The 18681-nt window shown below is 34.3% G+C and overlaps 1 protein-coding gene across 3 annotated transcripts in view; it reads right to left on the reverse strand.

Moving 5' to 3' along the window:
* Wdr72 (WD repeat domain 72) overlaps positions 1–18681 on the reverse strand; it is a 202160-nt gene that overhangs the window by 88078 nt on the left and 95401 nt on the right. The window lies entirely within an intron of this gene.

The following is an 18681-nucleotide window of genomic DNA, read 5'->3' on the forward strand; positions in this document are numbered from 1 at the left end:
ACACTCATTATTACCCATTCTTCCTTTCCACTTTTAAAAAAGGCTTTTTTTTTCTCTAAGTAAATTTTTTTTTAATTTTTTTATTGTTGGTTGTTCAAAACATTACAAATTTCTTGATATATCATATTTCACACTTTGATTCAAGTGGGTTATGAACTCCCATTTTTACCCCATATACAGATTGCAAAATCACATCAGTTACACATCCATTGATTTACATATTGCCATACTAGTGTCTGTTGTGTTCTGCTGCCTTTCCTATCCTCTACTATCCCCCCTCCCCTCCCCTCCCCTCTTCTCTCTCTACCCTCTCTACTGTCATTCATTTCTCCCCCTTGTATTATTTTTCCCTTTCCCCTCACTTCCTCTTGTATGTACTTTTGCATAACCCTGAGGGTCTCATCCATTTCCATGCAATTTCCCTTCTCTCTCCCTTTCCCTCCCACCTCTCATCCCTATTTAATGTTAATCTTCTTCTCCTGCTCTTCGTCCCTACTCTGTTCTTAGTTACTCTCCTTATATCAAAGAAGACATTTGGCATTTGTTTTTTAGGGATTGGCTAGCTTCACTTAGCATAATCTGCTCTAATGCCATCCATTTCCCTGCAAATTCTATGATTTTGTCATTTTTTAATGCAGAGTAATACTCCATTGTGTATAAATGCCACATTTTTTTATCCATTCGTCTATTGAAGGGCATCTAGATTGGTTCCACAGTCTTGCTATTGTGAATTGTGCTGCTATGAACATCGATGTAGCAGTGTCCCTGTAGCATGCTCTTTTTAGGTCTTTAGGGAATAGACCGAGAAGGGGAATAGCTGGGTCAAATGGTGGCTCCATTCCCAGCTTTCCAAGAAATCTCCATACTGCTTTCCAAATTGGCTGCACCAATTTGCAGTCCCACCAGCAATGTACAAGTGTACCCTTTTCCCCACATCCTCGCCAGCACTTATTGTTGTTTGACTTCCTAATGGCTGCCAATCTTACTGGAGTGAGATGGTATCTTAGGGTGGTTTTGATTTGCATTTCTCTGACTGCTAGAGATGGTGAGAATTTTTTCATGTACTTGTTGATTGACTGTATGTCCTCCTCTGAGAAGTGTCTGTTCAGGTCCTTGACCCATTTGTTGATTGGGTTGTTTGTTATCTTATTGTCTAATTTTTTGAGTTCTTTGTATACTCTGGATATTAGGGCTCTATCTGAAGTGTGAGGAGTAAAGATTTGTTCCCAGGATGTAGGCTCCCTATTTACCTCTCTTATTGTTTCTTTTGCTGAGAAATTCTCTAAGTAAATTTGAATTAGGCCTTTGGAGCAAGATGGCACTAGATGAACATCCTTTGATATATACTCACATCTTCCTATTATAGTCACAGAAACATACAAGAAAAAAAATGAGTTTGCAAATTAAAAAGACCAACAGTTAGAATACCTGCAGACATTAAGCAAGTAGTTTAACATGACAGTTTCTCCAATTTTTGTTTAAAATTTTGAATACTTAGAAATGACCTTAATGTTAACCTACATCAGATTGATTTCTTTGAGCATTTCTTGCTCAAAGACAAAACCAAAAATCTTACCCTGGGGACTTGCATTTGATTTTGCCCACAAATTGGCAATGACTTCCCATACTCAATATATTCCTGTTCACTTATGATGCCCCTTCCTTGAGTACCCTGTGACCTCTCACCAACCCATCACTCTCTATCCTCTTCCTTGTACTTGTTCTTCTTCGAACTACTTGTTATTATCTTATGTTATATGAAAAACTTATTAGTATATTTTATGTTTGGTCCATTAGCATTTAAACTTCACCTTTGAAGACATTGTTTGTTTCTAGTGCCTAAAAAATGATGCTGTTATAAAGACTCAATAAATATTTGTTGAATTAGAAATGGCATATTTATACAATGAGATATCATTTAAATATTTTTAAATGATAGTGTTAGCTATGTTAATTGATTAAAAAAAATAGGTGCCTATTAGGCAGAAAAATAATCCCCTTATAAACATATGTGTGCATAAATATAAAGATATTTTAAATATACATATACACACACACTAATCTACACATATGTAGACATAATATATAATACAGACACAAAGAATATGCACCAAAATGTTAACAACAGTTACTTTGAAATTGGGAATTACAATGATATTTATCTCTATTTGAACTTTGAAATTCAAGTTTTGAATTTCTGAAATTTTAAGTCATGATATTTTTAATTTATAATAATAAAAAAGAAAATTTTTAAAACAGACCATTGAAAATTATAAACAATAAAAAAGTTAAATGTAAAAAGTATCTTTTTCTATCAATACATAATACAAAGATTAATATACCAACTGAGCTATATCCCCAGTCCCCAATATAATTTTTAATAAATAGCTTTTGTAAATCAATGAGTACCATAAAAATTGAAAAATGGGTAAAGACAATCAAAAGCAATTCACAGAAAAATTAAAATATGAAAAAGTGGTTACCACAAGTAATAATCAAAGGAAGTAAAATTAAGATAGTACCATTAACTATCTGTTAATTCAGTTGAATTTCTTACATTATTTTAGTAGATATATTTATTAATACAAAATAACATATAATCAACTATTTAGTCTTCTCAGAATTATCAATGTACAATGGAAATGTTGTATATAAAGAAACATGAACAAAACTATGTAGCATGACTATTCATAATTATCCCAAATTAGAAACTAAATATCCATCAACAGTAGAACACATGGGAATACAATAATGCATCCATGCAATGGGAAAATATTCAATGAAAATGAAAGAACTGTTGCTACATTCAACAAAATATATATACCAACTACAGATCTCACCAACATACTGTCAACTTAAGAAATCAGACTCAAAAGAATTAACTCTCTATGGTTTCATCCCTGATACTTTAAAAAAATAGGAGAAAACTAAATGATAGGGTTTAGAAAATAGTTACCTTTCAAAGACAGGGAGACAATTGTTTCTGGTGTGCATACATATGCTATTTTATGATCTATCTATGTGGTTATTTATTGCTTTTAAGTGGAAATTTAAATTATTTTTAAGATTTGTTGTTGTTTTTACAGATTTTTTAAAAAGCCACAGTGAATATTCTTCTGATACAAATCACATGGTGACACATCTGCAAAAGTTTCGAGAGTGATATTGAGGATGAATACTTTCAGCTCTGTGCTATTATTTCAAATTCTTTTCACCAATTTGTGAAAAAATTTGCACCAGTGGCTGCACCAATTTGTAACCTCAGAAGCATTGTGTAAAATGAGTTTCCTTTGCTCCACATACTTATCAACATAGGCTTTCTCATTTTTGTCAATATGGGGAATATAAATTGGTATCCTTATGATTTTAATTGCTTTTACTATTGCTATTGAGTACCATTCCAATATATTTTATCAGTCTTTTATGTTTGATAAAATACCTATTTGGCTTTTATAACTTTTATTTTCATATTGATTCGAGGTAGTTTTGATATTTATCTAAGAAATATTTCTTTGTTAGTTAGTGTTCCAAATACCTTTTCCTTATTTGTAGCTTGTCTTGTTACTATTTGGAGGGGATGGGTACTGGATTGAACTCAGAGGCACTCCACCACTGAGCCACATCACCAGCCCTAGTTTGTATTTTATTTAGAGACAAAGTCTCACTGAGTTTCTTAGAGCCTCATTATTGCTGAGGCTGGCATTGAACTGACTATCCTCTTGCCGCAGCCTCCAGAGCTGCTGGGATTACAGGCATGCACCATAGCGTCTGGCTCTGGTAACTATTTTTAATGGTGTTTTTTGATGAACACTGAGTTCTTCTTTTAATACTATCAAATTAGGAAACACTTTCCTAAAAGATTATATTCCTGTGTTTTTCTTTAAATTAATATTTCCTGCCCAGAGGAAATAAAATATTTACCTATTTTTTTTTCAAAATTTATAGTTTTATACAACTTTTTAAATCTTTAATGGTTTTATTTTTCATTTTTGTGTTTTATTTGCCATAGGTAACAATTTTCATGTTTTGATATCTGACTGTTTCAATGTCATTGTGGATTTGCCCTTTTCTCACTGATCTCTATTACCTGGGGCATCATTTGATTTATCTGTTACTACAGAACATGAAATTGTACACTAGTATTAGAAAAAGACCTAACATCTAGTTGGGCAAGTTCTCCTACCTTAGTCTATTTTTTTTTTATTCTTTCATATGAATTTGAGATCATTCATCAAATTGTAACTATTTGTTAAGTTATATCTATCTCCCAGTTATTTAGGCCATATATAATTTCTTTTGATAGTTCTTCTAATTGTGCTAAAGAATGTCTGTTATTTGATTGTCAAATATTTGAATCTGTGGTATCTATGAGTCCTTTCTTTATTTTTATTGCCTCTTTTTTTCTTACTAGAAATTTGTCAATTTTGATATTCTTCTCAAAAGACCAACTTTCGACTTTGTTTAGCCCGTCAATGGAAGAATGTTTCTCTTGAAAGACAGTTTTGCTGAGTACACAATTTTAGCTTGATTTCTCTTCTTTTTGGTATTTTTGAAGGTGTTATTCTGCAGTCTCTTGGCTTCCTTTGATGCAGCTGACAGGTCAGTCAGGTGCTATTCTGTCTCTCATCTTTTTTCTGCCTTTTTTTTAAAAGATCTTTTGTCTTTAATATTCTGCCACAAAATATAACTTCTAGGTAGGATTTTTTTTTCCCCAAATCCTATATTGTATCTGAGTACAGTTCCCATTTTTCATCTTTTGAGTGATGGTCAAACTTCTCTTTTAAAATATTTTGTTTCCTCATATTATCATCCCCTATGGAACACCAATTAGATGTTTGTCAGAGGCTTTATATTTCCTGTGATTCTTTACATCTCTCTGTCTCATGCTGGAAAATCTCTAGAGATGTTGATTTTTAGTTTGCCAATTTTCTTTTCATCAGTCGCTAATATGCTACTCACCTTACTCACTGAGTTTCTAGAAGTTCTGTTTGGTCCTTTTAAAAAATAAATTAGTCATTTTTGTAGTCAATTATTTCTTATTCATATTTTTTTAATTCTTTATTTAAAAAAAATACTTGTTTTACTTTCTGCATCTGCAATTCTGAGTTCTAAATCTTTGTTTTACCCTGCTTTTCCATTCTGCTAAGGCTTTCCTGCTTTCTTGCTTACATTGGTTGGGATTGTGTATGTTTGTGTTCAATGTTATCAGTGAGGATCCTGTGAGACACACTCTTTAACAGAAGATTTTAGTTTGTGCCTGTCAGATATCCAGGACCCTTTGTAAGAAAAAAATTTCCTCTTCAAAGTTTTTCATTCCAGGACTGGGACCAGCAAAGAATGATATTTCCATCCTCTCTTTCTGTAGATCATAGCCCTTGCTTTGGTTCACTTTTTTTACTGAATATGTACCTCTTATGGGACCATGGATTTATGCAGCAGTCTCCAACATTCCATCACTGTCTTGGACCTGTGTATTTTCTCTAATCACCGTAGTTAAAATTAAAACTAGAAACTCCCAGGGATTAACATATGCCTTTTCAGCATTCTCCTGACCTGTCGTCACCTGTATTCCCATTTTGTTTTTATCTTTAAGAATTTCCTTAAGTTTCTTTTTAACTCAGGTATGAATTAGTCCTGAAGATGATTTCAAAAGTAGTGTGTCAATTATTTTTAGAGATTGGCTAGGACTGATGTTCAGGCTGTTAGCCTATTAATAGATGAAAATTGTATTTGGAAAAAACATTAAAAATTAAAATATTTATTTTTGAAAATGGAAAGAGAAAATTAGTTTTCTCATATATTTTGGTGTGTGCAAATTGGTACTTAGTTTATGGCAGGCAATTTAGCAATCTCTATCAGTAACCTTAAAATATTATATATCCTTTAATGTGGAAATTCCTTTAAAATAATTTATCTTAACGAGTAATTATAAACATAATAAAATCATACAAATTGAAGGATCTTCCATATCAATGAGCTGAAAATAACTTAAATGTCCAACAATATAGAGTTAACTAAATGCATGCACAACAAAATATGATGTGGCCATTAAAAACAAGATTTTATAAAATATATAATGTCATGGGAAGAAATTTACATATACTATCAATGGAAAATATCTAGATTTTTTAAAAGTATAATCCCATTTTTTATAAAATTACAGATTTCTTAATGTCTATTTTTGATTATAGGTATTTTAAAAATTTCTGTAAAACCTATATTAACTGTACCAAAAAGAAAAAAAAAAAACACTTTAAAAACAGTCATCAAAATTGCTAAGAAAATGTCAGTAACAGACAAGATTATCTAATTTTTTTTCATGTGCTGTAGTTTGGATCTTAAATGTCCTTCAAAGGCTATGTGCTAAAGAGTTGACTGCCAGCCTGCAGTGCTACTGGGAGGACATGGAACCTTTAGAAGGAAGGCCTAGTGGAAGGAAGTTAGGTCACTGGAGTGTGCTCTTGAAGGGGATGGTGTGACCCAGAACCCTTCTGTCCACTCTTTCTCCTTGCTTCTATGTGGTAAGAAACTTTGCTCCACCATGTGCTCCCTGCCACCATGTTTTGCCTTGCCACAAGGCCAAAAATAACAGAGCCAGGCAGCCATGGACTGAAATCTCTGAAACCATGAGCCAAAATGAATCTCAGGTCTTTTGTTAGAACAAAGTAAAGCTTATTATCACAACATGTACCTTAAAAAAAATTATATATATATATATATATCTCAACAAAAGCCTAACAATAAAGTTTATAGGACAAATAATCAAAGACTAATATTTTAAGTATAAAATGAATTAACAAAAATTAATTAGTAAATTATTTGTATCTCAAGAGACAAAATGTTTTTTTAAAAAAGGAGACAAAAATATCCTAAAGGTAGATAGTTTTTAAGCCATTTGTCTCAATTAAAAGGAGAAAAGTTTATATTTTATACTGTCCTGTTTTGATCTCAACTAAAATTTTAGCATACTTAATAAATAGAAAGTAATATCAAATGCTATCGAGTGCTCATTTCAATCAGGACACTAAAGGACTGTTGATGATTATAATCTTTCTCAAAAATATGTGGCAACATGTATCATTTTGGCAATATGTACATATTATCTTCTTTAATTCAGATGCTACCTCCTGCATCATGTCCTTGGAGGTCACCATTCTCAGTTTCATCCTTTGGAACCAGCACAGGATTCCATATACTCAGCCTTCATTTAAGGGGTTCCTGCTGAGTATCCGTGATGTAGGATGTGCTATGAGTAACATACACACAACCACAATGGGGAGCAAGGCTCAGCTCTATTGGTGTAGCTCATACTGCACACTCAACGAAGGAAGAAAAGAATAAACATACAGCTTGATGAGAACAGGGTAAAAGCAAATATAGGCAACTATGCGGAGGGGAGTAGACACGCTGCATTTGACCTGGAGGATAGAAGAAGTCTGAGCGAAGTAATACCAAAACTGAGATTTGTAAAACTAAGAGAAATGAGCTAAAAAGAAAAAAAAAAGAAAGAAAGAAAGTGAGAGACAAGAGTGTTTCAGGCAAGGGAATGAGACAATCCCTGGGGTGATGGCTGGAGGAAGGAAAGGTACGTAAGTACAGAGCATGAACAGTGTCCTGCAGTCTAGCTAGAGAGGAGAATATTGGAATGTTAGAGAATGAGCTAACCATAAGAGATGGGGAGCCAGGTTACATAAAGTCTCATAAACCCTAATGAATTTCAAATTTATTCTAAGAGCAATTATGATATGTGAAGGGGAATTTCAACAAGGAATTTACCTATTCACAAACTACTTGCAGTGGTTTCTTCTGTGTTACTGGTTAGTCAAGTGGGCAAAAGGCAGAGTTTGCCCTCTTTTGTAATTATACTCCTCCAAACTAGAATATTTTCTGGCCATAGCATCTGGATCTCTCCAATTATTGGGACAATCAAAACTATAACAGTGAATTTAGCAATATGATATACTTCCTATTCTCCATATAGTCACAAAAGTTTTCTATATTGCGATAAAAAAATCCAAATTTCTTTCTCAAAATATGGTCCCCTTACCACAGGAGAAACTGAACATTTTATATTGTTTCAAAATTCAAAATGTTATTCCAAATTTATTCAACACACAACAAAGTTGGTTTTCATTCGGAAATAAGTACATTAGATTGTAAGTATAAACATTGCTCTGTTTTAATATAATTCTAGCTTGTCATCACTTTTTGGAATTTTAGAAAGCATATATTTAAAGTCTTGTTATCAAAAGACCTTAAAACCATAAATACCAATATTTTGGACATAAGTCATATAGAAAAGTGATAATCAATGCCTATAATAGTGATTCTAGTTTTTACATATAGGTTTAGCAGACATAATTTTCAGCAATGTTTAGCAAAGTCTGTAAAAACTCTTTACCTTATTTATGTATTACCTATATACATTGCATTTCTGAAACCAAAATTCTTTTAAAAGTAGCATGCTAAGCTGGGTATGGTGGCACACACCTGTAATATCAGCTACTTAGCTGTTCCTGAGACAATCCCAAGTTTGAGGCCAGCTTCACTAACTTGGTATAGTCATAAGCAAATAGCAAGACCCTGTCTCAAAATAAAAGATAAAAAGGACTAGAGATGTAGCTCAGTGGTAGAGTGTCTCTGGGTTCAATACCTAGTACTGCAATAAATAAATAAATAAAAATAATGTAGCATGCTAAATCATTACTGAGTGATGTTGTGATAAAATATAAACATTAATTTCAGAATGATAAAGCATATCTAAAACATTCTAACAAAAGTGTTTTAGAAACATTCACCAATATTGTTAATATTTTTTTAAAAAAACTTGCTAATATTTAAAAAGTTTAAAACAAGTAATGAAATGCAAAAAGTATTTTATTCAATCATTCTGTAGACCAGTGCAGAAATGTGAGGACTAAATATAAATTTTAAGCTACTGGTTCACATGTTGCTTGCAGCATGCTATGTGATTGCCTGACAGATCATTTCCCACCAAGTGAATTTGCACAGAGAAGGTGCTGCACTTCCCCCAACAAACATCACATTTAGTGCCACTCTCTGAAGGTGCAGGTTAAGCAAGAGAGGAGAAATTGTCCACAATCAAGACAGCAAGAGGGCAGCTTGCTAAAGGGCAATTCATTCCAAACTCTGAATTTTGGAGGGGCTCCCAGTGAAATAATGCTGGTACATCTACATGTGAATACATGAACAGCAGGTGGGGAGTAGGAAGAGGCACACATGTGTTCTTTGTCTGAAGGACACAGACTTTGGGAAAAGCTACTGAGTCAGAAAGTCTGCAAGTAGGATTCCAGATGGCCATCAGGCAGAATTCATTCCTCCACTACCTACAAATACCCTGAATGAATCATAAGTAAAACTGAAGACAACAAATTGAAATGCAGAACAACCCAATACATATATAAAAAGGAAAAATAAAAAGACTAAAAGTTTGGAGGAAAAATATAATAGGTGTGAAGATACAAATCTAACACACACACACTCACTAAAATATGTATCACTTCATGGATTTATTTTCTTTTTCCTTTATCCCACTATGTCTTATTTGTGCCTCCTCTTACCTGACTCAGAAAGATAGGAGAAAGTGGTTAAACAAGACTGGTTTGGAGATGAAAATGCTCTTTACTCCCTGCCTTTGAAGATAGAAATACACTTTATAACAACATGTTCTGATGAAACTTCTCTCTCAAAACATATTGGATCCCCCACTGAGCTTGTTATAAAAGGATATGACCTGCCCAACCTACCACAATCAGAAAATACTTTGGGTAAAACCAATGGTGAAAATTACCAATATCTCACTCTTGTGACTTTTTGCAATGAGACGTAATACAAATATTTAAATACTAAGTGAGAAAACATATAGGTGTTAGCTGCTAAAACATTTTTAGTTACTTTAGTAAATAAAGAATTTAGAAATTGTCTCATATGACTCCTCCTTAAATAAAGTGGAAGTGAGAGGCAGAAGTGAAATGATTTGTTCAAAGTGACCCATTTGGAAAATAGCTAAGCCAGGATTTTCAAGTTTGTGTTTTTTTCAATTATCCTACAGAGGGCACTGGTCACTGTTAATGCTTCAAGAATATAATAATGTTGTTGTTTCTGGACATACAAGCGTCTTATGAGCTAAGCACTCATTTAATGAGATTCCATATTCACTCAGCTGTGTAAAGAAGACAAAGTTATCATTACCTGAATATATTCACCAATGAAGCAATTGCGTATAAATTGAGTGCACAAACTCCTTTTAAACTATATAGGCCATGCCTCTTCTTTAGTTGAGATCTGACTGGTTATCAGATGATGTAATTCAGTTACAAAGTAGGCACCAAATCCTGCTACACATGCAGGGTCTCACTAAACCCATAGCAGTGATGAAAAAATTACTGAAGACATACATACCCAATACCACAGACAAATAAGGGTGCAGCAGAGGTGACCAGGTAACTTGAGAATATCAACCCTGAAGTGTCAAATGAAAAGCATTTTAATATAAATGTGAGAAAAATTAAAATATTGCTTTTGCTAAAAGCACTGATCTTTTCTTGGGCCTGCAAATAAATACCTGTAGATACCTGATGAAGGCCTAAAAACAGGATAAAAGTTGAAATCTCTGCCTGCATTTTTCTCTGAGTCTTTCCTCTGCTCTGAATCATTCTCTCCTGTAGTCACCCTGGATTCCAGGAACAAAGGCCCAATGGATAAACATCTGGTGATAAGAGCCTGAAACTACCCCCAGGCCACAGCAAGACTCCATCTGACCAATCCTGAGATAATTATCAACCAGACAACAGTGTCCTCAAGACTGGGGACTATGCTTATTTCCTGTACCCTGCTTTTGTTCCCCTGAAGCTCATTTCAGTACCCCCAGATAGAGTTGAGGATTCTTGATATCACTATATTAAATAAATGATTATCTTTTCCATTTGGTTCCTGGGTTGAATGGCCAGTCTGGCCTCTGGCCCAGGACTCTGGTTAGATAAAGAGTGTGAAATCTCTGGAAAACTTGATTAACTTTCAAATTCTTTTCTAAAATAACTAGTATTCTTTTTTAAGGCTTAATTAGAAAAATACAAAATTAAAAAGTTAATTTATTCTGCAGTCAATTAAAAACTGTAATTCTTAATTAGCCTATTAAATATATTATTTTAATAATTATGATTTCATTTTTAAAAATAAAATTATTTTTTAATCCTCTTGACAGGTCTTCACTCTGCTAACTCACAGATTAACCTGTGCTCTCCATTCCTCTGACCACTGAGAAAAACAACTTTCTACTGTCTGCACCTTACTCATGCCATCTGACATATTACTTCCTGGTAATCTTAACCTTTTTTTTGTTCTCAATCATCTTGTTTGGGGCATGCTTATCTCTTTGGTTATATATTTTAATAAAACTATGTTAAAAGAATTAGGGAACTCTGTTCTAAAATTAAGAAACTGCAAAATTAGAGAACTCTAAAATTGAGTCCCTATGAATACAAAGTTTGGTGAGCTGGAACATCCCCTGAGAATGAGTTGTTCTAAAAACTGCTGGCTAATTAGGTATAAATAGATTGAAAAATAATCATAGAAATATTATAAGGACACAGTCTAGTTACATCCCAAATTTTGAAATTCTTTCTATACTTTAAATAATTAAAAACCCCAAGTCACAATTGATGCATGGTAAGTATAATTTATGCAAAGAAAAAAAGAGAATTCTAAAGCATTTATCTATACTCAAGGGACACTGTTGCCATCAAAAGATTTACGGCAAGTTTTTATAATGAGGAATGGCAGAAATGATTAAAAAAAAACAACCAACAACACATTACATTCATGTATTGAACACTATTACTGAGAAACTATTTGATGATTAGCTTATATCATACATTTCAGAAACAAGATAACAAAATTTCTAATTCAATAACATTTTTTTGAAAAGCAAGTACACGTTATAGATGAATTTCTAACCTAACTAATAAAATCTGTCTTTAACACTATACCATGGAACAGTAGAAAATATGATACCTACGTAAAAAAAGAAATCACAGTTAACTGTCTATCATTTTTGCAAAATATTTCAGTAACAACTTTTGTATTATGACAAATTAACAAATTTTAGAAGTTTTTAAGATATGAGGGGATATTATGGTTTGTGTCTTAAATGTCCACCAAAGGCCTATGTGTTGAAGCCTTGGTCCCCAATGCAGAAGCATGCAAAGGTGGGACCTTAGGGGAGTGACTGGATCAAAAGGGCCTAATCTTATGAAGGGATTAATTTATTTATGGATTCATAGCTCAGTAGCTCATCAGGGAGGGGCTCTGTTATAAAAGTGTTATAAAAGTGAGCCCCCTCTGCTTCCTGGCTGCCATGAATTGAGCAACTCTGCTCTGCCATGTTGTTCTGCCTTGGCACAGGCCCACAATGCTGGGGCCAAGCTACCAGGCACTAAAACCTCTGAAAAGATAAGCCAAAATAAAACTTTCCTCCTTATAACTTGATTATCTTAGATATTTTGTCACAGCAACCAAAAGCTGACTAACACAGAAAATTGTTAGTAAGAAATAGGTCCTTGCTGTGACCTGAAAATGTTTTTCAGAAGCTTTTGGAATTGGTGTGTGGGATGAGTTCAGAAATGTTTGAGAAACAGGCTAGAGAATGCTTGAAACACTGTAAGCAGAGCTAGATGGGCAATTCTGGTGGGATATTAGAAGACTAGAATGGCAACAGGAATGTGGTGAGTAGAGGCTCAGCTCATGTTTCAAATGGAAATAAGGACTCTGTTGGGAAGTGGACCAGGGGCCATTCATGTTATATTCTGGCAAAAAAAAAAAAAAGCAAAAAAAACAAGAACAAAAAACCCTTATCTACATTTTATCCACGCCCTAAGGCTTTGTAGGAGGCTGAGTTTAAAAAAAATGGACTAATTAATCTGTTGGAGAAAATGTCAAGGCATTCTGGCTGTGGCCTGTGTAATGCTGGAAGCTTTTATCTAGATTTATAGAAAGAATCAGGAGTAAAAATCAAACCAGAAAGCCTTGAAAAACTTGCATTTAGTCAGAAAAAAAAGAAGCATAGATAAAGTTGAAGTCAATGAAAGTGTTGGTGCTAAAGGGATTAGGGCCCTTAAAAAGAAATCTAGCACTTTGCACTGGGACAAGAGAAAATTGATGTGACTGGAGGGCATCTCAGGAACAGCAAGACCCCATTCACTGTAGGTTCTAGGGTGTGAAAGGATAAGTAAACTCCTTTCAAAAAGTGCTTTGAGAAGAGAGCTTCTAAAAATCTACCTTGCTAGCACAGGACCATATACAGAATTATTTTCCTGGGATTCATTTCCCTGGGTTCAATTGTCTAGGAACTCAGAGGTCAATGAAGCTATGATTCAAGAGGTCCTGGCTACTGCTTCCACTTGCAACAGACCTTGGTGTCATCCAAGGTTTGTTTTTGCAAGCATGTACAATGAAGAGTTGTGGGGTCATAGAATCTTCCATTGAGATTTCAGAGAAAACCTGGGAGGCCAGCAGTATGTGACAGGATCAGAATCCCTACAAGCAACTCCTGAGGGGGCAATGTGTGAAGTTACGAGAGTAAAGCCAAAACTGCAAGGGAGACCCCAGAATATAAGAGATGCAGTAGATATATAAGAGATGAGTAGAGCCAACCCCAGAGTGGAGCCATGCGGGGCTGCTGCTAGCAAGACTACAGGGGTGGCTGCACAAGCCCTTTAGAGCTCACAACACTCCAACATGTGCACTGAATGCTAAATGGGGAGTTACAGAATCCAATGTTAGCCCTATTGGGTTTCAGTTGGCTTTGACCCACTCCTTCCTTTCTATCCTTCTACTCTTCTCTTTTGAAATACATTGGTTTACCCTGTGCCCTTGTACCTTGGAAGTATATAACTTTCCCTTTTATTTTATAGGAGCCCACAGCTAAGAGCTTCTCTTGATTTTCAGAGGCGACTTTGGACTTGGGCTTTGGAATAATGTTGGAACTACTGAGATTTGGAGGGCTCTTGGAGATGGACTGAATGCATTTTGCATTATGTGATGGACACAAACCTTTGGGGGGCATGGACAGAGTATTATAGTTTGGGTATGAAATTCTTTCTAAAGGCTAAAGGCTTGGTTGCTAGTTTGTGGCACAATTGGGAGGTGATGGAACCTTTATGAAGTATAGCCTAATGGAAGGAAGTTAGGTCGCTGGGGCATATTGGGAGCCCAGCCTCTTTCTATCTCTCTCTGTGCTTCCTAGCTGCCATATGGTGAGCAGTTTTCCTCCACCACACACTTCTGTTATGAAGTCCTATCTCCCCATAGGACTAAGAACAGTGGGGCCTAGCAAGCACAGTGCAACTGTGAGCCAAAATAAACCTTATATCCTGTCAGTTGTTTGTTTCAGGTATCTTGTTACAGTGATGGGAAACTGACTAAAACATTTGATTTCAAGATGGCAAAGTTTATACTTTGAAGAAAATTATTTCTTTCAAATTCATAATAATTACAGACTAAACTTAAAGTAAAATTAAAAGGGTTTATTTGGGTAAAAAATAAAATACCATCTATGAGGACCAAAATTGGAACAGAAGCATGTAGTGGAGATGGAATTAAAGTCACAGGCCTGCTTATCAACAGGTCTATAAGAAAGTAGTTAGGCTTTAGGGTTCATTTCCTGAGATTAAGTGTCAGGGCCAGGAGAGGTGGAAAACCTGCAAAAAATCCTAATGTAACTTATAACTGAATCAACCCACAAGCTAGTTCACTTATTAGAGAATATACACCCACTGTTAATGTTGTTCCCATCTCTTTGGGGGCTAAGAGCCTGGAAAAGGCAGGAAGGCAACAATGAAATTCACAGGGAATATTAATTGAGCACAGGGAAAGATAAATACAAATAAAATATACCAAAACTAAAGAATAAAACAAATAAACAAAAAAATTCCTCTGAAAATGAGCTTACAAACCAAAATTTCAAAACCCAGGAAATCTAATATTTAGTACAATAGTAAAAAAATAAAACCTGAAATATATATTTACTCTATATAAAATCAGTGCTATGGAACTGGATTGAAAAAATGTGTATTTATAACAATCAAAAAGAAATTGAGGGACTGGAGTTGTAGCTCAGTGGTAAAATGCTTGCCTAGCATGTGTGGGTTCGACCCTCAGCATCACATAAAAATAAATAAATAATGTATTTTAAAAAAGAGAGAAATTGAAGCATAGAGGTTCATAAAAATTAAAAAGAGAAAGAAATAAAATAAAATGCATAAATGAAATTATTATAAAACCAAGTAAATATATAATATATAGAAAACAAGTAGGGCAGAACCTCTGTATTGGTAGAAAAAGGATCTCTGAAAATATGCTCCTTCAAAATGGCCAAAATTGTCAAAATCAATTTTTTTTTTTAGAATTCCAGAAAAATAAAAAAGTTTGTTACTATGCAAGGATTTCTTTTTCTTGGAAAACGACTGGATCTCTGTAAGAACAATAAGATTAATGGCATTTTATTCTGCCTGATTTCCAATACCCTACTCTAACATCATAGTAGTCTTAAAAAGCAGCAGTCTGGCAACTGCACTGGCTGTAAATACTAGCGCCTATATTACTAGAGAAGGCATATCATATTTGGAGAGTTTTTTTGAGGCTCATCTCTGGATACTTGTCAATATTTAACCTTCCTCTCAGCTTTCTAAAAAAATTCTCATTCACTGAGTTTGTAATTATGTGGAAAATATACAAATATGTGAAAATTAATATACTCCTAAATAATTAATGCTTCAAAGAAGAAATTATAAAGTAATAAAAGAAGAAACATCACTACTAATCTTACAGAAACATTTCAAAAAGACATTATAGAAGAAGACTATGAATAAATTATATGCCAACAAATTAGAAAACCAAGATGAAATGGACAAACTATTTGAGAGACCTGAAATACCAAAACTGGCATGAGATGAAATAGAAATACATGCTTTCTTGTCACTTCTATTTAATGGTGTACTGGAGGTTCTAGCCAGGGCAATTAAGAAAGAAAAACAAATAAGAGATAACCAAATTATAAAGAAGGAAGTTAGCTATGTTAATTTACATATTATATGACCTTTTATATAGATAAACCTAAAATATTAAAAAAAAACAACTATTAGAAGTAATAAACAAGTTTGGAAAAATTGTGGTGCACAAAAGCATAAAACTTATTGAATTTCTATATGCTAGCAAGAATCAATCCAAAAATGAAATTAAGAAAACCATTCCCTTCATGGTAGCACCACAAGGAAGAAAATCTACCATGAGAAAATTATGAACATTTATGTATCTAACAAAAAGTATCAAAATAAATAAGACATCTATAATTATAAACATAAATTGACAAAACAGCAATCATTGTATGTAATTTTAACATATTTCTATCAAAAACAAACTGAAGGAGACAAAATATTTAATATTAAAGTGGTGAAACAAAATAGAATTCACAACTTTGACAAAACAAGAATGTGTGAAAATATTAAAACACATACAGATATGTACACTCATGAAATAGAAAACATACACATTTTCAAATTGATACACACATGTATACATGCATACACAAAAATAAACTATGAACATTTGTTCCATGATGTAAAAAATATGTCTTCTTTTTTGGATACATTGAACATTTTGTAAAAAGAAACTGAAGAATTCTCAATAGATTTAAAAGTACCAGTATTTGCTAAAATTTTCATTTTCTATCCACACTGTAATTAATTTGAAAATCAATAACAAAACATAAAATTTTGGAAATGATAAAGTCCTCCTAAGTAATTCATGCTTTAAAGTCAACAAAAATTGTAGAATATTTAAAATTGAATGCTGAGATTTCAGGTTCTGGTCAAGATAGAGTAGCCCGATCCTCTCAGGTCTTTTTTTCATAGTGAAAATACCCTGGGCATGAACAACAGACACAGGAAGACTGAAAAGCAGAGGGAAGGCAGCCTGACTAGGACCAGACTCAAAGAATGACTCTTAAGAGCTGGGTGCAATGGTACAGGCCTGTAATTCCAGCACAGCAGCTCAGGAGGCTGAGGCAGAAGGATCACAAGTTCAAAGCCAGCCTCAGCAAAAGTGAGGCACTAACCAACTCAATGAGATCCTGTATTTAAATTAAATGCAAAATAGGGCTGGTGTTGTGGCTCAGTAGTCAAGTGCACTTGAGTTCAATCCGTGGTACTTCCCACCAAAAAATGTGGTACTTTTTTGTGGTACTTCCCACCAAAAAAAGAAAACAAAGATGATACTTTGATGAGTTCCCTGAGTTTTTTCTTTTCTTTTTTTTATTGATATAATTATTTTATTTGTGTTAAAAATAAGATTTGAAACTTCACATCACCGAATTTAATAAACTGTTGGTAAGTTATGTTTTTGTTGTAGGTATAGAATCTATATTACCACACAGAAAACTGCATTTTAAGACATTTTCTCATTTGACTTGTACAAGGTGATGTACCTTTTCCCTCATGTCTCTCACTATAGAAACATATCAACATGAATCTTCACTATGCAATGGACACTACGGCAGTTCTACTAAGGGCTTTATTTGGTGCTGCAAGAAAAATAATCATCATGTACAATTATCCACAAATGAGTTTTTTCTATTCCTCCCATCTCTCAGAGAATCTGGTAAATCTGGCGGTAGGCACAGACCTAAAAAGCCACAAGAAGAGTTTGCTCCCTCAAACCAAAAGGCTGGGAAAAGGGGGGCCTTGTGGAACAGAAAATCCTTTCAATAATATCTACTGTATTCTAATCAACATCATTGAAAAATCTGCCCTTCCCTCCACCTTGGTGTCAGACTCAAGTTCTTGTGTTACCAAAAGGTAAGAAACCAAGGTCAGCTGACCCTCTGCTTTTCCACCTGAGCTGGCATCAGGAGGCTGAAAGAGTAGCTGACCTTCCACCATCATGTAGGCAGAGGGGCAAGGTGGTAGGTGGTACTTGCACTCAGCTATCCCTGCCAGAGTGGTAGAGGTGGAGCCAGGCACTGACCCACACAGCAGCATAAGCCATAGGTGGGAAACTGTGCTCTTCTTCTGCAGGCAGAGATGCTCAGTTTTCCCTCCCCCAACCAGGCCACTAAAGTAACCTGAAAAATGACTCAGGGTGGCAATCTTTGAGATAGGATGCTCTGTTTCCCTTCTACCCTTCCAGAACATTCCTGAGCCAGAACAAGAGAGAGGTGGATATCTAGTAGAGTAGAACAGTAAATAGACCTCATTTGAAGAGGTTAAAATTTATCACCTTACCAACCTACCTGTGAAGTGTGACGCTGTGATGCCATTTTAACTGAAAAAAGACAAAAATAGGGAACTAATAGTTGTGCAATGCAGCTATGTTTGTATGTCTATTTTTTTTTTTCAATTCAGAACAACTTAGCTTATGGAGAAAACCTAGGTAAATTCCTTCACTTATGAAAATGATGAACTAATGCTTCCCTGAAGCCATTTTTATATATTCATCTACATCCCTACCAGACCCAGCTAGATAGGAAGGTTTCAAATTTTGTTCTCCTTGGGTGGGAACCTGGAATATATTGTCTCACAAAATCACTATAAGATATGATTTAATGGAGTCTGAAGTGCTGTTGTTAATAACACATGCCATTTACAGCATAGGTTAAGGGATTTTAGT

This window comes from Marmota monax, unplaced genomic scaffold (assembly GCF_021218885.2).
Source record: "Marmota monax isolate L192 unplaced genomic scaffold, Marmota_monax_Labrador192_F-V1.1 WCK01_AAM20220418_F8-fsc00001, whole genome shotgun sequence".
In the NCBI taxonomy this organism is placed as follows: domain Eukaryota; kingdom Metazoa; phylum Chordata; class Mammalia; order Rodentia; family Sciuridae; genus Marmota; species Marmota monax.